Source organism: Sarcophilus harrisii, chromosome 6 (genome assembly GCF_902635505.1).
Source record: "Sarcophilus harrisii chromosome 6, mSarHar1.11, whole genome shotgun sequence".
Taxonomy (NCBI): Eukaryota; Metazoa; Chordata; class Mammalia; order Dasyuromorphia; family Dasyuridae; genus Sarcophilus; species Sarcophilus harrisii.
The window spans coordinates 77,123,994-77,130,417 of record NC_045431.1 but is presented as its reverse complement, the minus strand read 5'-3'; positions in this window follow the sequence as shown (position 1 = coordinate 77,130,417).

Here is a 6,424-nt window from a genome sequence, read left to right as displayed (position 1 = left end):
GATGATGATAATGACTATGTTGGTGAAGATAATTGATGATGGTCCTCTAGGTATTGATTGGATAATGATGAGATAATGGGCTATAATGGAAAGAATTATGAACTTAGAGTCGGGAGAAGTGTGGATTTTAACTCCCCTTTCGACATTTGCTAGTTATATGATCACAAACAAGTCCCTTAACTTCTTAGAATCTCAGTTTCCAAATAAGTAAAATGGGAATAATAATACCTTATAGGGTTGTCAGGATCAGGTGAGACAATATATGTAAAGTATTTTGCAAATTTTAAAGAACTATATAAATGTCAGCTATGATGATGATAATCATGATGAATAATGGCATAAAATATAGAAGGTTAGGAGAATTTTTAGCAGGAACACATAGAAAAATAGTTCATTTCTTAGAAATGAAAATACAAGTGTTTCTTGTAAATTCCTTTTGACAGCTTATAAATAAGAGTGAGTTTTAGTCTTCTATTCTTTTTAGTACATAAATTTTTTATCCTATTATGAACTTAATAAATGAGCATTTCAATGTACTAAAAAGAATAGAAAGGAGGATTGTATAAGAAATTATGAGTTTCTGCTTTGTATGATTTAGGTGCACATAAAATTTAACATAGGCATAACAAAGTTGTCCTGTTTATGTTCCCATCTGAACCTCTTTTTGAAATAAAAATATTTAAATATTCAACTGATTAATTTTCCTTTTTTAAAAATGTCTATCATTATCCACTAACTTCTACCTCCCCACTCTCTCAAAACCTTCCCTTCCTACAAATACAATCAAATAAACTAAATCACAGTTTTAATCTTGATGCCAAAAAATATATCTAAGTCCTTCCAATTTGTGGGAGACTTGCAGTTACTATGTGAACAGTTTTATTTATTCTCTAAACAATTCAGAGGATCTTGAGATCATAGGATTTAGATTTAGAAAAATGCTGGAGATAACCTAGCTTAAGTCCTTCATGTTAAAGATTAAATGGATGAAGGAACTGAGGCTTAAAGAGTTCAAGTGACTTGTTGTTCAGTGGTTTCCTACTCCTTATGATCCCACTTTGGGGTTTTCTTGGCAAAGATACTAGAGTGGCTTTTCATTTCCTTTTCCAGCTCATTTTACAGATGAGGGAACTGTGGCTAGGATACATAGCTAGTATAAGTATCTGAAACCAGATTTGAACTCATGAAGATGTCTTCTTCATTTCAAGTTCAGTACTCTATCCACTGTGTCACTTAGCTGCCCCTTAAATTGTTCTAATTAATACCTTATAAGTAGTAAGGAGCAAAGCTAAGATGGTATCCAGGTTTTTAGGATCCAAATCCAATGACCTTTCCACAATATCGAGAGTTTATAAAATTTTGCAAGCTTACACAAGTGAAAGAATTATGTAGGTAATAAAGTCTCTCTTTATTCATTTTGTGATTTCCTCTCTTCTTCCTGCTCCTCCCCAGTAACTGGATTTGGAAGTAATTCTTAACTAGCTTTTGAATGGACATCATTTCAGATAAACTGAGACCTAGAAAAGCCTTTAGCTTAAAAAGGTCAAGCTCTCCCACTGCATTTAGGGCCATCAACAGTCATCCTGACCTATGTCTTGCCACTGGACTTTGATGGCTCTGGAGGAGAGAGTAAGGCTGGTGATTTTGCACAATCCTACTCACTTAAATCACCTTTCTGATGTCAATGGTCCTCTTTGAAAACAAAGGATAAGCAATAAGAAGCCACAGGGATAGAAAACAGAGTTCCAGATTCCTTACTAGCTATGGGAAACATCTAAAGATGAAATCCAGTTTAATTAACTGTTTGTTCACCAGCTGACCAATTGTTTTTCAAAGACTCATTATAACTTCCTTAATCTGGACTAGGGCTGCCAAAATAATATTAAGAATTAAACTGACATGAAGTTGGCATTTTGACTGGTGCAAATTAACTGATATGTGGGCTTCAGTTTTCTCATCTGTTAAAAAACGTAGTTGAAATTAGATATCAGATGATATCTAATATCTCTGACTACTCAAAAGTTCTTTAATTCTATTAATGGATGATAGAACTAGTGTATTAGACTGCTATAGAGAAATGCAGGTGCTGTAAAAAGGCAAAGTAATAAAGGACATTGAAATGCATAAGCTATAATGATGAGGGCATAAGGATAGGACAAATAGGTAAAAATGTATAATACTTGAAATGAAAAAAAAATCAGCTTTTTTTTTTAAGGCTTGTTAATAGCTGTAATGCAGGAATACTTTTTCAGAGACCATCTTGTCATGGTGCCAGATTCTTTGACCCATCTAGTGCCCTCTTGGTCAATCTCTGTCCAGAGCAGAGGGAGGAACACAAAGCCTGTCGTCCTAAGACATTATATTGGGAAGAATTTCATCTTGTAGATTTTCATCATAGCTCACTCTCGAATATGTTTGGAGGAAAAATCAGGGAGGAATAGACTAGCAATGACTCCATATTCTTATCTTCCTCTTTGCTCCCCTCAGTCCAGTCTCTATTTTTACTCACTATTTTCAAATCAAATACTCAATAATACCTTCATGACAACTTCCAGAGTTTACACTCTTTAATTTCCCTCCACCACATCCCTAATACATGCTCTCCTTATAATTGATGAGTCTTCTCATTCTACTAGGTTCACATCTCACAAGCCAGTTTCCCAAACCACTATGTGACATAATAAGCCCAAAGGCTATCTCCTAACATTCATTTTTCTATCCCCATCTTCCCTTCTCCAACTGTAAGCACTTACTTTTCCTGGAGCCACTCCTACCACAGTAAGAAACTACCAGAAGTTTTCTAGGAATGAACCATATCTCTTTTCCTTTTCTTCCTCTCAATTCCACACAACAGGCTCTTGATATTTCCTGGGATAGGGATTAAGAAGCATCTAACCCAGCAGTTCTCAACATTTATCTAATTGTGAATTCATAAGGGACTCATATTCATTTACACAAGACTATTCTCATTGGTGGAGAACAGGGACATAATTGAAAATGACTATTCAACATTGACTTCTCTTATAATCTTTCTCTCTCTTAAGTTACTTTTCTCTATACAAAATCTAGAACCATATGTCTTCACTCTTGAAGATGAAAGTCAGAAGGATAAGAATCTGTTCTCTCCCAAATTCTTGACAATTCCAACCCCTCATGGAGGCACAAAGCACCTAGTAATCAATCTCCACCAAGGAGGAGAGTGTTATGTAAATGAGCTTGAAATTTGTTTACAAGATCTTAGATTCAAAGCTAGAAAGATTATCTGATGATCAACTGTACTGAACTTGACTGTTCTCAGCAATGAGGTGATTCAAGACAGTTTGATGAAAACTATCCTCCACATCCAGAGAGAGAAGAACTATGGAGATTGAATGTGGATTGAAGCATAGTTTTTTTTTTTTTTTTTTTTTACCATTTTTTGTTTGTTTTTTCCTTCTTATGATTTTTTGATTTTTTTGCATAATATGACAAAAATGGAAATATCTTTAAAAGAATTGCATATATTTAACCTGTATCAGATTGCTTGCTATTTTGGGGGAGGGAAAAGGTAACAGAGGGAGGTTAAAAATAATTTTGAAACACAAAGACTTACAAAAATGAATATTGAAAACTATTTTTACATTATTTGGAAAAACAAAATACTATTGAGAAAAAAAGATTTAACGCTAGAAAGAAGACTTTAGGGGTCATGCATGGAATCTGAATCCTTTCATTTCACAGATAAAGAAACTGAGGTCCAGAAAGGTGAAATGATTTACTCAAATAGCCGAGCTAGGATTTGAAGCCCAGGTCTCTTGATTCTTTCCACTATACCATACTACCTCTGAAGTCACTTGAATTTGGTGGGTCAACACTTAAGCAGGATTTTAAGCAGAATTGTAGTGTTTTAGAACCCAGGAAGTCTTCTAGAGAACAAGATAAGGAAAGTAAACAGAGACAGAGAAGTGTCATACCAAATATGACTAGCAATGACTCCATATTCCTATCTTCCTCTCTTACTCACTATTTTCAAATCAAATACTTAATAATACCTTCATGACAACTTCCAAAGTTTATACTTTAATTTCCCTCCACCACATCCCTAATACATGCTCTCCTTATAATTGATGAGTCTTCTCATTCTACTAGGTTCACATCTCACAAGCTAGTTTCCCAAACCACTACATGACATACTAAGCCCAAAAGCTACCTCCTAACATTCTATGAAAACAGACCACCAGTTAGATTTGAGCTCTTTTCCTGTTTTGAAAACCTCTGCTCTAAATATCAGGTTGCATCAAGCAGATTTCCAAATTCATCTTGTTCAAAAAGTGAATCATGATTCTGTTTGTTTTTGTCCTCAGGGACCAGATAAGTACTTCCCTATGATGAGGAGCTCTGAGTTCATTACTTGCTGAAGGTAAAAAATCATAAGCTCATATATATCAAAGAGATCATAAAGGTCACTGAATCCCACTCTCCTCACTTTACAGATGAGGAAGTTGAGGCTCAGAGAAGTGACTTGTGCAGGGACACACATGAAGAAGATAGCTGAGCTCATCTCATCCTAAGTCCAAAGCCAACACTCCATTCATTGTACCCCCTTTGTCAGCTTAACTGACAAACACCTAACAAGTGAATCATCACATGGTTTGGGGTGTTGCCACTGTTAAGCCACAGAAAGAACGTTACCGGTATTCAAAATGATAAATGGGTGACTCTTTGCGGGTGAAACAACCTTTTTGACCCTGTCACAGGAATTCATTTACTTTTCCCCTACCTCACCCACTCCCACCTGCCTTTCTGTCTCAGTTGGTAAAGCTGATCTCCGAGAACTAATTTCTGCTAGGTAAATAGCAACGGGAGACACCAATTTCCTGTCAACAGCTGCAGCTTCAACAGTTTCAGCCCTTCATTCAAATGTGTGAATGCTTCATCCAAATTGCACATTTCTCATTTGGTGCACCTTGAAAGCACATACTATCGCTCACTCGTAATCTCAGAGAAGTGCATTTGCTGGCACCGAGGCTGGCACACAGACGTTGGAGGGAGGTGCCTCAAAGCAAGTGAAAAGCACCATTAGAACACGCTTAACTTATTTCAGGGTGGACGTGGGGGAATTCAGCTGAAGAAATTCAGCTTTCAGGAGTTTAATTTTGAGCAACCAATTTAGAAATATAACTGATTCTTGATCAGAAAGTTTATTTAATCTTTTAAAAGATGCATTGAAGAGCAGATCCTGACTGTTCTGTCAAAAAGAGAGATCAAAACCAACACAATGAATTCAGAGAAGTATTCAAAGGTTTATGAGAATTGATACAATGAAGTAAGCCGAACCAAGAAAACAATAACCACAATAACTTCTACAAAATCAATGGAAAGACCAATCACCAACTAGAACCAAAACAATCAAAAGCAATTATTGTAAAGTTACTAAAAACACACTTGGTCTTAAAAAAGATAGGAGAAAACACCAACATCCCACTCTTTCTCAAAGGTGGAAAGTCCATGGGTATAGAATATCCCATATATTTTCAAACCTTTTTTTATGTATTAATTTGAATGTATTGTTCTTTGGGGAAAAATTCTGGTGATATAAAAAACAAAAGATATTAATAAAATCATTGTAATAACACACACACATATATATACATATGTGTGTAAATGTAGGTAGGTAGGTAGGTAGCAAGGATGGATTAGAATTCACCCGATGAATGATGCTCAGGCATGGGTTCTATAGAAACAATACCAAGGAAAATGCATGGAATATGCCTGACAATTTCACAGGATCTATATCTATATCTATCTGTCTATCTATCTATGGCATCCCAGATTATGTGAAATGACAAAATAGTTTCCTTATTGGCCACCATGCCAGAAGGAATGGTATATTCAATGGCCCTTAAAGATGGTGAAACAGCTCTTCATGTTCTGTTCCTGTCTGCTCAGTGAGACTCTCTGGAAGTTTAGGAAAGAAAAAAAAATCAAATTTTTAGCACATCTTGCTTATTGGAGCCTATGCTTGTTTGGTCCCTTGTTTCATATTTCATTCCTAAATATAGGTGATTGAACAGTGATCTTGAGATGGAAGTTTCAAATGAGTTCATTTGATACAAGCTACACTAGCGAGGTACCTCTTACATCTACTTCATCATTTCTTGGAGATGACCATATGAGTGAGGCTCAGCCTTCACCTGGATTTCCAGAGGACACCCTCAAGAATGGTGTCCTGGAAAGAATTATTTGGACAGTGCAGTACAGAGGTGAAAGCAAAGCCATTCAGCAATCCGATGAAACTCTTCACATTTTGATATTTTAAGTATTAACCTCCTTGGAGAATATAATAGTAATTCTAAGTTCCTGCTGTTTCAGGGCTTTTTAAACCTTTTTTTTCATTATTGTATTATTCTGAGTATTTTGTGTTTTAGCATTTCTTTTGTGTGAA